The 389-nt window shown below is 38.0% G+C and overlaps 1 non-coding gene across 1 annotated transcript; it reads left to right on the top strand.

The window, feature by feature from the left end:
- LOC113276884 lies at nt 1–120 on the top strand. The gene has a single exon (XR_003324678.1). It is a non-coding gene; the product is annotated as a U5 spliceosomal RNA (small nuclear RNA).
- Nucleotides 121–389: the final 269 nt, after the last annotated feature.

Genomic DNA, 389 nt, shown 5'->3' with positions numbered 1-389 from the left:
CAGCCGTGCGGTAAGCACAAAGCGAACTATTCTTTCGCCTTTTACTAAAGAATACCTTGTGCTTGCCGTTTTTAAGCGGCATACGCCTATTTTTGGAGGGTTTCTCTTATTTTAGAGGAACCCAACAATTCTCAAATCAAAATTCTCATGTTTCCTAGGCTTGTTGATCTCTACCATTACAGTACCATAGACAGTGAATGTAGATTTTTACTGAATAGTGTTTGATGCAAGACAAGACAAAAAAAAAGGTTACTGAATTTCTTTAGGTCAGAAGATTCTATTTGAATGTTCTTTTGTTTGTGCAGCTATCTGATTGTCTGCCCAAGTAATGCCATGGTTTAATAGAGACCATGCTGCCAAAATGTTAGTCAGACTGCAACACAGCTCAA

Source organism: Papaver somniferum, chromosome 4, assembly GCF_003573695.1.
Source record: "Papaver somniferum cultivar HN1 chromosome 4, ASM357369v1, whole genome shotgun sequence".
NCBI classification, from domain to species: Eukaryota; Viridiplantae; Streptophyta; class Magnoliopsida; order Ranunculales; family Papaveraceae; genus Papaver; species Papaver somniferum.
Note: the sequence above shows the minus strand (reverse complement) of the source record. Positions and strands in the feature narration are given on the sequence as shown.